Below are 14,981 nucleotides of genomic sequence, written 5' to 3'. Positions count from 1 at the left end.
TGAAAGTAGTTTCCAGTCAATGGGTAGACCTTCTGCTTCGATTGATGACTCATATGTTGAAAAAATCAGTGGTCTGATTCACGCAAATTGCTGGTTGTCCGAGAAATCACAGAAGAGATTAGTATCTCAACAAGATCATCCTATGAAATTTTGATGGGAAAGTTGAACATGCACTGAGTCGTGGAAAATGTATGACTTAGCAACAGAAAGAAAACCAAGTTGATGTATGTCGGTAATTTTTTGAACACGCCAATGATGATGAAGTATTCATGCAAAGAATATTAAAGGGAGATGAATGCTGGATTTATAGCTATGAAGTTGAGACAGAAGTGCAAACATTGCAACTGATTGGCAGAGGATCTCCATGCACCAAGAAAGCTTGTCAGTCTCAGTCCAATGTGATGCTCACTGTTTTTTTTTTTTTTTTTTTTTTTTTTTTTTTTTTTAACGACATTGTACGTTTTGAATGAATGCCTCTAGTTGAAACAATGAACCATGTGTACTAATGAACCATGTGTTCTATCAAGGCGTTTTGTAGCGGTTAAATGAAAAAATCCACAAAAAGAGGCCAAAGTTGAGGTGAGACAACTCATGAACTTTGCACCATGTTAGTGTATCCACCTGCACAAACATACACACACTGTCAATTCATTATTTTTGTGCAATCAGATGTCCTCCTACAGGCTCCTTACTGACCAGGTCTGGCTCCTTGCAATTGCTTCTTATTTTGCAATAGACATCAGTAACGAAAGGAAGCTATTTTCATACTGGCATCATCACAGCAAATTAGTCACAGACTTTAAAGGTCATCTCAAATGAAGCTACCTTGGACTGCTTTATGAAATGGAAACACCACTGAGAAAAGTGTTTGAATAGGGAAGGAGAGCACTTTGAAACAGATAAGAACCAATAATCTCTAAAATTGAGAATAAAGTTTAAAAAGATGAAGTTCATTTATTTATTGAACAGATCTCATGCATCATCTTGTGTGGATGCCAAATACTTGAAAAAAGTTGACCCCAATACATTTACATGACATTACATATGCATGTTGCAGCTTGCTTTTGTACAATGTTTTACTGCCCACCATATTTCATAGTTTTAAGATTATTCTCTGGTTCTGTAATGGTAAATTAATCTGATTTACTATCAGACTTAGTTGACAGACCTCTTCATGTAGTTTAGCATTTCACATATTCTGATTGCAATTGAGACTTCTGGAATTAACATGTTGAACGTGTATAAAGATCTGTTCTGGTTTCTTCAAGCATTGATTGCATCTGCCCAATAATCTTACCTGTAAGTGTTCTAACAAATGAGCTCCTTGAATATGCCCTGTGTTTTTTGCCATAGACCAGTGGATCCATAATCAAAATTGATGAACAGGTAATTTTCAGAAGACTTTCCTTAAAGCTAGGAATCCAGTTACCTTTGAAAAAAATGTCTTAATAAAATTGCTACATAATTCAATACAGAATTTGGTTCATGGGGAATAGTTGTTAACTAATGATTGGCGATTGGCAGCAGTTTGGGTAGTGGATACAATGTGTGTGTGTGTGTGTGTGTGTATGTGTGTGTGTGTGTGTGTGTGTGTGTGTGTGTGTGTGTGTGTGTGTGTGAGTGGTGAATAGATACTTTTCTCCTCACTTTACCAGACAATAATTACATTGTATCTTGAAAGCTAGGTCACTTTGTTGATGTGTGCCTTGACACAACGCATACTCTTAAGGAATCAGTTTCATAGTGGAATCAATTGGATGTGTTGAATGAATAAATAAATGAATGAATTGATTACATTTTAGATTCAAGTCTATTTGTATCACAGCTTGTCTGTGTTATTTCCAGATTGTGCAGCTGGTGGCAGTGATGATTGGGTAATGGGCATAGCAAACATTTCTTTTGCTTACACTGTAGAAATGCCTCCTGCTGGTACAACACGTTTTCATCCATCTCCTTTGGATATACGGCAGTATGTCACTCCATTCTTTGAAGCAGTACGGACATTTGCACATCATGTTGCAGGATATCAGTGGTATGTCCACAATGGAACATGAGGTGTAGCCTGTATTGATTTTGTTAGTGATTCTGAAAGGAAAACAATATAAATTATTTATGTATAGTCTGATGCTTGTTGTACAATTTGTAGTGCAGTGCAACTCTTTGACAGTGGATAACTGGGATATTATGTAACCTTCTGTGGGTTTATTTAAATAGACTCCTCAACAATATACAATTTACAAGATTCATAATATTTCATTGTATTTCTTCAGCTTAAGATTTTCTTCTTATATAGTATCATCACCTCATTATTCTCTGGAAAAGTCTGCCAATTTGGAAAATAATGAAAACAGTTCTCAAATGGAAATGAGTTATCATTTAGTCTCAGAATAATTATATTTCAATAGAAATATTTCTGTATCCATTCACCTACACTTCCATAAAAACCAATAACCTATGAAGCTGTTTTGCTGCCCTTTAAAATGAATGCCACAAATTAATCAATGCAACATATTTGTTTACCAGTATCTGATATTTAATTTGTTATAAATTTGCACAATAACATGTTTACATGTGAAATAGGATGAAATGTTGTAGTGATAATACGTTTGCTACACTTTTCAAGTTTTTTTCTGGCTACACTTTGGCCACTTGCAAAATTGTTGTTAAGTCAGTTTGGTATTTTATAATGTTAAATGACTTTAGCTGTGGACTGCAAGTTGAAAAAATAAATGGCTGTGTAGTTATATATAATTGTATTTGGTGAGAAATTTTTCTGGTTAGTTACAGATATTATCAAGGAGATAAGATTTCAATTTCTTTTTAAGGTATTTTTTATTCAGATTACTACAAAATGGTCAAATATTTTCATGCTTATGCAACATAATCATTTTAGCATCTCACTAAGGTTGAGAATGGCAAATGTGTTTTACCTTCAAGCATTACTATCGTTTTCCAACTGTGAATGAATTTTTTCTGCAAATCATGTTGCAACTGTAGACACCATTGTCAGATGTTTATAAGAAATTCAGTTATTGAAACTTTATAAAGTAGACATTGAGTTGCAGACAGGCACACAAACAGACTGCTATACAAGTGAGATTTCTGGCCAAAGGCCTTCTTCTCATGAAGAAAACACACACACACACACAGATCAATGCAAGCACAGCTTTCACACACATGAACACTATTCTGGGCACTGGGGCAGGACTGAGGGCAACTGTGCCTGGTGGGAGAAGCAGTTTGGGTGGTGGGGTAAGATAGAGTCGGGGGGGGGGGGGGGGGGAGACCAGGTGGGACAGCAGGGCAGGTGTGGGGAGAGCATAGTGCTGCTTGTGGAAGCATTTGGGGATATGATGGGGCAGGGTAGGGATGGTAGATGCAATTGTGAGGTTTTTTTGGAGGGGTGGGGGGGGGGGGCAGAAAAGGAGAGAAGCAGAGGAGGGGGGAGGGAAGAAAAAGAATAGAGTAGTGGGCGTGTTGTTGGGGTAGATGCCTGTGTGAGCAGGAGTAGGAGCAGGAAAAGGGAAAAATACATGAAGGACAGGTATTAGCAAAGTCTGAGGCTACAGGGGGCTACAGGAATGTAGGGTATATTGCATGTGGAGTTTCTGCCTATGCAGTTCAGAAAAGTTAGTGTTGGTAGGAATGATCCTAGTTGCACAGGCTCTAAAGCATACAATGAAGTGAAGTACATTGTGTTGGGCACCATTGTTGATATTCCATCCTGGATTTTCCATTGTTTCATTATTAAAGCCAATCAGTTTTTCTTGTTCTGCACAATAGATGGAACCTTTTTTGATAGAAAATTGATTAATATCCTTATACAGTTATTGTTCTCACTTCTGTTATTATAAATATACGTGTGAGCACGTGACAGCTTGAACATGAGATTGGCATTCCTATAACCAGTGTATATCATATTCTTACACGTCACTGGTTCCATCTATACCATGTACACCTACATCAAGAATTGCATGTCAGTGATTTCCAGAATCTTTTATAGTTCTGTCAGTGGGCATAGGAGCAAATCCTCACCAAACTGAACTTCTTCTCCAGTGTTCTATTTACTGATGAATGTTCCTTCTCAGAAAAAGGACAGATAAACACAAGGAACATGCATTATTGGTCTAACGTCAACCCACGATGGCCTAGACAGGTGGAACATCAGCGTCAATGCAGAGTTAATGACTGGTGTGGGATGTTTGGTACTACAATTCTTGGCCCTTATTTGATCAATTGTAGTCTAAACAGCACAGCAAATGCCAACTTTCTGAGACAAATTCTTCCTCCTCTTCTGGATGAAGTGCCGCTAAGAACCAGAATGCTTATGTGGTATCAACAAGATGGATGTCCAGCACATAATGCCTTGTGTGCACGTCATGTTCTGAACTGAAGGTAACCTGCCAGATGGAGTGCTCAAGGAGGAACAGTTACTTGGCCTACTAGGTCACGTGATTTAAATCCTCTGGAATTTTTGCTTTGGGGATGCATTAAAGACGATGTATATCGCAATATTCCAACAACTCCAGAGGACATGCAGGAATGTCCTCGTGTTTGCTTGTCATTCTCTTCAGCAGAAAACACTGGAAGCAGTAAATAATTCTTTTATTCAATGAGTTGAAACTGTCGTTCCACTATTGTTATTTTGTAATAAAACCCGGCATAGTTCAAATAAAGTAGTCACTTTTTTGTATATATATAATAGTTAAATTCCTACAGGTGGCTTCAGTTGTCTAATATGAGTATGATTCCAATAGTGCCGTTTGTTGGATGCAGAAGTTCCGCTGTTCACCGTGTCTGTCTCAATTTGGGTGTTTCTAATACCATTTTTCTTTCTGGACGTGCTTGCTTGCTTGCTGCTACTTGATATAAAAGTAATATGAACAACTCATAAGTTCATCATTCACTTTCGATTTATTTCACAGGGAAGTACAACTTTGTTCCACGACTGCATCTCAACTGACCACAGCCGACTCTACAAGTGAAAGAATGACTCTAGCTTCAAAGATATTCCACTCGACACCCAAACTTCCGCTTGTAATAAGTCTCTTTGATATTGTTCGTCATATCCACCAATATTAATCAATATATTGCAATTTTTAAACATAATAGTAAATTAACATAAAAAATAAGTAGATTATAATTTATAAAAATTCCGACAAAAATATGAGAGAAAAACATTCACCACTTCGCCCACTAAAATCGGTATCGATAACTTCAGTTCAAAATAATACATCTCCCAGATCCATTACAGAGTGCACCAGTGTATTGGTGACCAGCATCACCACATTGAGCACCTGTGAATGTTCTATTCCCATGCAATGGTTCCGGACAGTCAAAGTAAATTTTGTGTAATGTATTTATTTGGTTTCCAGCTAGTAGACGAGTTAGTGATCCGGGGCTCAAAGTCACAATTGTGTTATGTAATTAATAGCATTGTGTTTCAGTTAATGGTGCACTGTTATACATTTTTGAATAGGTCTTTAGGAGAGGAAATGAATTACTGAATAAAAAATACAGGGTGCCATTAAAAAAAGTCATACCACTGTTTGTATCTTTGTATAAAACAAAGCTACAATGAAGGCAATCATGCTCATTGATGTCCCCCTGATGGCTAAAGAACATTTGCTTGAAAAATTTTGTAATTTGCATCTGGGCAAACAATTATTTAGGGTGGCCAAGATAAATGGGACACCCTGTATTGGATGTTGTAGTATATTCCTAGACTCATTATTTAAAGCTTGTTCTTGAAAATTTTCAAATCCTTCTGGGACAGTTTACATCTATCTTCAAGAGTCTGTCAGTTCAGTTTCTTTATTATCCCTTTGACACACTAATGAGTCAGACAAACCTACAACCATTCTTCCTGTTTCCAGAATGAGATTTTCACTCTGCAGCGGAGTGTGCGTCGATATGAAACTTCCTGGCAGATTAAAACTGTGTGCCCGACCGAGACTCGAACTCGGGACCTTTGCCTTTTGCGGGCAAGTGCTCTACCAACTGAGCTACCGAAGCACGACTCACGGCTGGTACTCACAGCTTTACTTCTGCCAGTATCCGTCTCCTACCTTCCAAACTTTACAGAAGCTCTTCTGCGAAACTTGCAGAACTAGCACTCCTGAAAGAAAGGATACTGCAGAGACATGGCTTAGCCATAGCCTGGGGGATGTTTCCAGAATGAGATTTTCACTCTGCAGTGGAGTGTGCACTGATATGAAACTTCCTGGCAGGAATACACCTGAAGCTACTTCTACATCTAACAGTGACTGTCTATCCAAGAAAACTTGCTACATTCTCCCTACAAAAATATGTTCAATCTGGTCACAAATTTTGCTTGATACTCCTTAAAATTGTAGTTTTGACAATAAGTGATGTGGAACTGAGTCAAATTCTGAGCAAGGTACTTTTGTGGATCACTTCTACGGACATGTACCTTAAGTAAATGTAAATAAAAGAGATTTTTTTAGTTTTAATAAAAGGTTTTAAAGTCTTTACACTGGTTTTGGATTCACCTACTGTCAGCCACATGTGTAATGTCTGAATCAAGATGGTTAGATGTCTAAATTTTGTGTTGCAGCTCCACTGCTATAATTAAGAATCATTTGAGAAACTGTAGCTGTAGCAACCACATGATCTCATGATCTTCTGAGTGGAATGTCTGTGTTGGTAGAGGTAAACAGCTGCTGTTGTAAAAATCATGTTTCTGAAAGTATTGTGTACCATTGTAGTTGTAGGACCAAACAAAAATATGGTTTTGTCAGAAATGCTGTGAGAAAGGCATGGTGTAAAACTGCACACTGCAAACTCATAATAATCTGAAAGTTATTAAATGGAATTGAATCTTTAAAGTGTAAGTATAGGGTGTCAATAGAGAGAGAGAGTAAACAAGAGATATCTATCAGTTCTGGAAGAAAACTGACATCTTGATAGGGTGGCATGATTCCAACATACTTTTCTTAGTCATTGCTCTGCAAACAGTGAAAACTCTAATTCATAAATGAAAACAGTAAAAAGTGGCATTTTATGCATGGAAATGTGATATTAGATTTCATTTTAACTGTGCTGGAATTGATCCCTCTATGAAATATAACATCCTGTTTGTGATATACTGGAAGTGTCCTTAGAGCTGTACTTTAAATGTGACCTGTAGAACAGTCTGCATGTATAATTGTGAAATACGATCACTTGTGTATGAAACGATAAATATAAGTGTGTGGCCATCCGAAGGAACAGGTAATAAACTGTTTGGAACACTTAACCAATAGTTTGCCATTGGTAAATGGATACCAGCTGTCTGTAAATGAACTAAAATTGAGTATACTAAACGGATATGGATTAGCAACATCATGAAAGTTGAAGCTGTCATCAACTCATGTCTGAACACCACAGTGCTTTACTAGGCATGATCCTATTGTAGATGTTATTTTGTAGCCTGCAGAGAAAGTGCAAAATATGGTGGTACATGTGTTATCAAAAATAAAAATTTAAAAACGAAGACCTAGATATAAGCAACAAGTATAAGATATAGCTAATCTGATTTTGTCATTTCAGCAGTTCTTCTGCTAACAGAAGAAATTATAGCTCTGTCAACATACTACCCTCCAAGCTACAGAGAGGACTCTGAATAAACTGTCTATCCTACTCCTTGTCAAATGATATTTATATCTGGTGAAATAAATACAGGTATTAAGAATGAATGTAGAACAGTTAACTGCTCACTTTGCTTGCTTAGATCTCTCAATTTATATTTCATAAACGATAAGCTCATCAGACTTCCTGCATACCTGAGTGACATAACATATTAAACAAGAGAGAATTTGGTAACCTGCCTGCATAGTGTAATAAAACTGGTTATGGGGAGATAAATGTACTAATTGACCTGAGATCATATGAAATGACTAATAACCAATTTGAAGGCTCAAAACTCATAGATCCATTATCAGGGAGCTATAGAATAGTGTATAAATGTCAACTTATAGAAACACTTAACAATGATGATTACATACTTCTTAAAACAATAAGTAGTGTTAACAATTATTTGTACTTTATTTTAGAAATTCAAAGATGACTCTGCATAAATAGAGCTTCATAAAAACAGCAATAAAATAACCAACCCAACAGAACTGAATAATAAATTTAACAGTTACTTTTCAAATATAACACAACACCAGATTACTAAACATTAGAGCTCAAAGACAGATAACAGTACACTACATTCAGATGTAAATATTTATTGAAGAACTCTAATTTTGTCTCCTATAACACCCGATGAATTATTTATGATTGTAAATGGGGTACACAATAAATATTAAGCAGGTGTTGATAAAACACCAGATATTATCATCAAAGCAGATGCCGTATTTATCATAGAACCATAAATATGAGGGCTGGAACTTAAATAGTGGCAACTATTTATTCACAACTGATACAAAAGAGTTACATGTTTGAACCTGTTACTGTCCTTCAAAGCAGTCACCAGCATTGTGTACAATCCATTGTCAGTGATGTGAAAGGCATAGTACACCATTAACAGACCCTGCTCTGCTAACAGTATACTATGCCTTCCACATCGCTGGCAACAGGTTCTACAAAGTGCTGGTGACTACTTTGAAGGACAGTAACAGGTGCAAACATGTAACTCTTTTGTATTGGTTGTGAATAAATAGTTGCCACTATTTAAGTTCCAGCCCTTGTAGAAGTTTTCAACTCATCATTCATGGGTGGTATATTCTGGACAAATCTGAAAATGGCAAAAGTAACATCACTGTACAACAGAGAAGACAAATATGAGGATGCAAACTATATGGCTGCATCACTGTTGTTATGCTTTGGCAAGATTCTTGAAAAACTGTTTCTTAGGAGACTAATGTCCTTCCTAAATAAGGAAATGATATTAAGTGATTCACAACTTGGATTCAGAACTGGAAGATGAAAACAGTCAGCTATTTACCTTCATAAATGAAATTCTAACTGCCATAGATAACAAGCAACATTTTTTCTGGCATATTCCTTGACCTTAGTAAAGCTTTCCACGTAGTTGATCATGACATCCTGTTGCAGAAGCAAAGAAATTATGGAATACGGGACCTACCAAACAGGTGGATCCACTCTTACCTGAATGATCATCAACAGATCACCACAGATCACACAAGTAAAATAGTAAGATATAAATACGCACAAAATTTCTAATTTCTAATTTTTGTAGTACTTCACATACACACACACACACACACACACACACACACAAAATCCGACATACGGAGTCCCACAGGGGTCAGTCCTTGGGCCCATTTTTTTTTCGTTCTCTATGTTATTGATGTACCAGAAAAATTAACTAAAGGGGCAATGGTACCTTTATACATTGTAATTTAGTCATGTGATGAAGAAAGCCTACAAAAAACAACTGCAGGTGTAATACTAGACTCAACACCATGGTTAAATACAAATAAGCTAATAATACACTCCTGGAAATTGAAATAAGAACACCGTGAATTCATTGTCCCAGGAAGGGGAAACTTTATTGTCACATTCCTGGGGTCAGATACATCACATGATCACACTGACAGAACCACAGGCACACATAGACACAGGCAACAGAGCATGCACAATGTTGGCACTAGTACAGTGTATATCCACCTTTTGCAGCAATGCAGGCTGCTATTCTCCCATGGAGACGATCGTAGAGATGCTGGATGTAGTCCTGTGGAACGGCTTGCCATGCCATTTCCACCTGGCGCCTCAGTTGGACCAGCGTTCGTGCTGGACGTGCAGACCGCGTGAGACGACACTTCATCCAGTCCCAAACATGCTCAATGGGGGACAGATCCGGAGATCTTGCTGGCCAGGGTAGTTGACTTACACCTTCTAGAGCACGTTGGGTGGCACGGGATACATGCGGACGTGCATTGTCCTGTTGGAACAGCAAGTTCCCTTGCCGGTATAGGAATGGTAGAACGATGGGTTCGATGACGGTTTAGATGTACCGTGCACTATTCAATGTCCCCTCGATGATCACCAGAGGTGTACGGCCAGTGTAGGAGATCGCTCCCCAAACCATGATGCCGGGTGTTGGCCCTGTGTGCCTCGATCGTATGCAGTCCTCGTTGTGGCGCTCACCTGCACGGCGCCAAACACGCATACGACCATTATTGGCACCAAGGCAGAAGCGACTCTCATCGCTGAAGACGACACATCTCGATTCGTCCCTCCATTCACGCCTGTTGCGACACCACTGGAGGCGGGCTGCACGATGTTGGGGCGTGAGCGGAAGACGGCCTAACGGTGTGCGGGACCGTAGCCCAGCTTCATGGAGACGGTTACGAATGGTCCTCGCGGATACCCCAGGAGCAACAGTGTCCCTAATTTGCTGGGAAGTGGCGGTTCGGTCCCCTACGGCACTGCGTAGGATCCTACGGTCTTGGCGTGCATCCGTGCGTCGCTGCGGTCCAGTCCCAAGTCGACGGGCACGTGCACCTTCCGCTGACCACTGGCGACAACATCGATGTACTGTGGAGACCTCACGTCCCACGTGTTGAGCAATTCGGCGGTACGTCCACCCGGCCTCCCGCATGCCCACTATACGCCCTCGCTCAAAGTCCGTCAACTGCACATACGGTTCACGTCCACGCTGTCGCGGCATGCTACCAGTGTTAAAGACTGCGATGGAGCTCAGTATGCCACGGCAAACTGGCTGACACTGACGGCGGCGGTGCACAAATGCTGCGCAGCTAGCGCCATTCGACGGCCAACACCGCGGTTCCTGGTGTGTCCGCTGTGCCGTGCGTGTGATCATTGCTTGTACAGCCCTCTCGGAGTGTCCGTAGCAAGTATGGTGGGTCTGACACACCGGTGTCAATGTGTTCTTTTTTCCATTTCCAGGAGTGTATATTCTGAAAAATCTGTGTTAGTCAGTATTGCACACTTCACAGAAACTCCACCTAGCAACACCAATTTTTAACAGTGCCAGAAATTTTTTTAGATATACATACCCAGGATAAAATGAAGTACAAGACACACGTGAATAATGTAAATAAAATGTAATGTAAAAAATAAAAAATAAATAAATAAAAAAAATAATGTAAAAAAATAAAATAAAAAATACATACACAGTAAGAATCCTCTCACAAAATACAAGTTGTGCACCAGTGGTCAGAATCTACAACAGAAGTATCCATTCACTACTGATGTATGGAATTATATTTTGAGGGAACTTCATAAACAGCAGAAAAAACATTTAATCTACAAAAAAGGATTGTTAGAATAGTACGCCACACTAAATACAGAAACTCATGTAGACTAACATTTAAGAGTCTCAGTATACAGTCTTCCTTTTTTATATGTTTATGAAGTACTAATGTTCATAGAAGTAAGCATACTAAAAGAAGAAAATACCTTCAAACATAAATGCGATTTTCACTCTCATGATACTAGACAGAAGCATTATCTGCATGTCAATTCAGTAAGTACAGACCCTTGTTGGCGCTATGTTGTATAATCACGTGCCATCCTTTCTGAAACAGATACAAAATTTACCTAAATTTAAAGTGAAACTGAAAAAGTATGTGCTTTACCACTGCTTCTGTTCTGTTTCTGATTTTTTGGAGTGCCAAGAAAATATAGTGTAGTTGATCACATAATTATTCTTAACCATACGATTATTTCAATCATCTTATTGTTATAATAATTATATTACCAATATTCAACATGTATCAACTGTTGTTTTGTAAATCACAGTATGTATAAACTGGTGTGCTCTATATGAAACCTGACTTATCCTACATTGTTCATACAAACTATGTATTTAATCTTGATTTACAGGATGAACAAAGAAATACAAATATATGATGACGTTATTTTCTTTTCTACCTGTTGTTAGAGGTAAACCTTTGTCACTGGGCAGTTTGTAGTACAAGTTGGAATTAGGAGGATGGAGTACAAGTTATGTGCATTGTATTATCGTGGTTGTTGTTGTTGATCTGTATTGTGAAGTGAGATGATTGAAAGGAAGTCCACCAATGTTCATATTTTTAAACAAAAAAAAAAGCCAAGAATTCTCTAGACCAATATACAAAGTTGAATTTCAGAATGCGCTATGAACCTACAACTTACAACAAAGGAGAAGAATAAAAGATGAGTATTATAAAGTAAAACTGTTTATTCAAATTCTACTGTTGCTACCTCTCTCTGCATTGTGTCACTAACTCATCATGCTAACTCATCAGCTGTCCAACCTATCAACTCACTTCATAATTAATAAAGCAACTTTTGGCTACAACAGGTTGGGGACGGTCAGAATAGTCATGTCCCTGAATGTGACACTTCCAGGACAGAGAAGTGCACAGGGCCTGTATCAATTCACGTGGTGGTTTAATGACAAGGATTGGTGTGCTGGCCAGCCTGGATGTGATCTTAAGTGGGTTTCACACATTTTGCTAGGTGAATACTGGGCTGTTACCCAAATACCACCTCAGTTACACAATTTAGAAAACATTCACTCTCTCACACATCTACATCTACATCCATACTCCTCAAGCCACCTGACGGGGTGTGGCGGAGGGTACCCTGAGTACCTCTATCGGTTCTCCCTTCTATTCCACTCTCGTATTGTTCGTGGAAAGAAGGATTGTCGGTATGCTTCTGTGTGGGCGCTAATATTTCTGATTTTATCCTCATGGTCTCTTCGCGAGATATACGTAGGAGGGAGCAATATACTGCTTGACTCTTCGGTGAAGGTATGTTCTCGAAACTTTAACAAAAGACCTTACTGAGCTACTGAGCGTCTCTCCTGCAAAGTCTTCCACTGGAGTTTATTTATCATCTCCGTAATGCTTTTGCAATTACTAAATGATCCTGTAACGAAGCGCGCTGCTCTCCGTTGGATCTTCTCTACCTCTTCTATGAACCCTATCTGGTGCGGATCCCACACTGTTGAGCAGTATTCAACCAGTGGGCGAACAAGCGTACTGTAACCTACTGCCTTTGTTTTCGGATTGCAATTACTTAGGATTCTTAAAATGAATCTCTGTCTGGCATCTGCTTTACTGACAATCAACTTTATATGATCATTCCATTTTAAATCACTCCTATTGCATACTCCCAGATAATTTATGGAATTAACTACTTCCAGTTGCTGACCTGTTATTTTGTAGCTAAATGATAAAGGATCTATCTTTCTATGTATTCGCAGCACATTACACTTGTCTACATTGAGATTCAATTGCCATTCCCTGCACCATGCGTCAATTCGCTGCAGATCCTCCTGCATTTCAGTACAATTTTTTATTGTTGCAACCTCTCGATACACCACACCATCATCTGCAAAAAGCCTCAGTGAACTTCTGATGTCATCCACCAGGTCATTTATGTATATTGTGAATAGCAATGGTCCTATGATACTCCCCTGCGGAACACCTGAAATCGCTTTTACTTCGGAAGACTTCTCACCATTGAGAATGACATGCTGCGTTCTGTTATCTAGGAAATCCTCAATCAAATCACAGAATTGGTCTGATAGTTCGTATGCTCTTACTTTGTTCATTAAATGACTGTGGGAAACTGTGTCAAGTGCCTTGCAGAAGTCAAGGAACACGGCATCTACCTGTGTCTATGGCCCTCTGAGTCTCGTGGACGAATAGCGCGAGCTGGGTTTCACATGACCGTCTTTTTCGAAACCCATGCTGATTCCTACAGAGTAGATTCCTAGTCTCCAGAAAAGTCATTATACTCGAACACAATATGTGTTCCAAAATTCTACAACTGATCGACGTTAGAGATATAGGTCTATAGTTCTGTACATCTGTTCGACGTCCCTTCTTGAAAACGGGAATGACCTGTGCCCTTTTCCAATCCTTTGGAATACTTCGCTCTTGTAGAGACCTACGGTACACCGCTGCAAGAAGGGGGGCAAGTTCCTTCACATACTCTGTGTAAAATTGAACTTGTATCCCATCAGGTCCAGCGGCCTTACCTCTTTTGAGCGATTTTAATTGTTTCTCTATCCCTTTGTCATCTATTTCGATATCTACCATTTTGTCATCTGTGCAACAATCTAGAGAAGGAACTACAGTGCAGTCTTCCTCTGTGAAACAGCTTTGGAAGAAGACATATAGTATTTTGGCCTTTAGTCTGCCATCCTCTGTTTCAGTACCATTTTGGTCACAGAGTGTCTGCACATTTTGTTTTGATCCACTGACCACTTTGACGTAGGACCAAAATTTCTTAGGGGTTTCTGCCAAGTCAGTACATAGAACTTTAATTTCGAATTCATTGAACACCTCTCGCATAGCCCTCCTCACACTACATTTCGCTTCGTGTAATTTTTGTTTTTCTGCAAGGCTTTGGCTATGTTTATGTTTGCTGTGAAGTTCCCTTTGCTTCCGCAGCAGTTTTCTAACTTGGTTGTTGTACCACAGTGGCTCTTTTCCATCTCTTACAATCTTGCTTGGCACATACTCATCTAACTCATATTGTATGATGGTTTTGAACTTTGTCCACTGATCCTCAACTCTATCTGTACTTGAGACAAAACTTTTGTGTTGAGCCATCAAGTACTCTGAAATCTCCTTTTTGTCACTTTTGCTAAACAGAAAAATCTTCCTACCTTTTTTAATATTTCTATTTATGGCTGAAATCATCGATGCAGTAACCGCTTTATGATCGCTGATTCCCTGTTCTGCATTAACTGATTCAAATAGTTCGGGTCTGTTTGTTACCAGAAGGTCTAATATGTTATCACCATGAGTCGGTTCTCTGTTTAACTGCTCAAGGTAGTTTTCAGATAAAGCACTTAAAAAAATTTCACTGGATTTCTTTTTCCCTGCCACCCGTTATGAACCTTTGAGTCTCCCAGTCCATATCTGGTAAATTAAAATCTCTACTCAGAACTATAACATGGTGGGGAAATCTACTCGAAATATTTTCCAAATTATTCTTCAGGTGCTCAGCCACAACAGCTGCTGAGCCCGGGGGCCTATAGAGACATC

General features: G+C 38.9%; 1 protein-coding gene and 1 non-coding gene across 2 annotated transcripts in view; one reads left to right on the top strand and one right to left on the bottom strand.

Annotated features, from left to right (window-relative positions):
* Positions 1-14,981, top strand: part of LOC126277674 (carboxypeptidase B-like) — a 318,726-nt gene that overhangs the window by 269,105 nt on the left and 34,640 nt on the right. The window lies entirely within an intron of this gene.
* Trnal-caa (transfer RNA leucine (anticodon CAA)) lies at positions 5,942-6,016 on the bottom strand. The gene has a single exon. It is a non-coding gene; the product is annotated as a tRNA-Leu (tRNA).

Source organism: Schistocerca gregaria, chromosome 1, assembly GCF_023897955.1.
Source record: "Schistocerca gregaria isolate iqSchGreg1 chromosome 1, iqSchGreg1.2, whole genome shotgun sequence".
In the NCBI taxonomy this organism is placed as follows: domain Eukaryota; kingdom Metazoa; phylum Arthropoda; class Insecta; order Orthoptera; family Acrididae; genus Schistocerca; species Schistocerca gregaria.
Note: the sequence above shows the minus strand (reverse complement) of the source record. Positions and strands in the feature narration are given on the sequence as shown.